The sequence below is a fragment of the Rhinolophus sinicus genome, linkage group LG15, assembly GCF_036562045.2.
Source record: "Rhinolophus sinicus isolate RSC01 linkage group LG15, ASM3656204v1, whole genome shotgun sequence".
NCBI lineage: Eukaryota > Metazoa > Chordata > Mammalia > Chiroptera > Rhinolophidae > Rhinolophus > Rhinolophus sinicus.
Window position 1 is genome coordinate 11,750,812 of NC_133764.1, and position 232 is coordinate 11,751,043.

The window sequence follows — 232 nt, forward strand, 5'->3', positions numbered from 1 at the left end:
CACCAACTATGGGCTATGTGACTTTGGGCAAGTTACTTAACCTCTCTGAGTCCCGTTTAATGGATCATCTTCCTTTTCCTCACTGATTTTAAATGCTGTCTTTATCATTGACTAAGTTTACATATGTATTCGTTATGTATTTTGGGTATGTTTCTGTTCATTTACATATTTATCTCTTCTTTGATCATAAACTTATAATTATTGCGAGCTTTTAAATATGTTTCAAAATCTG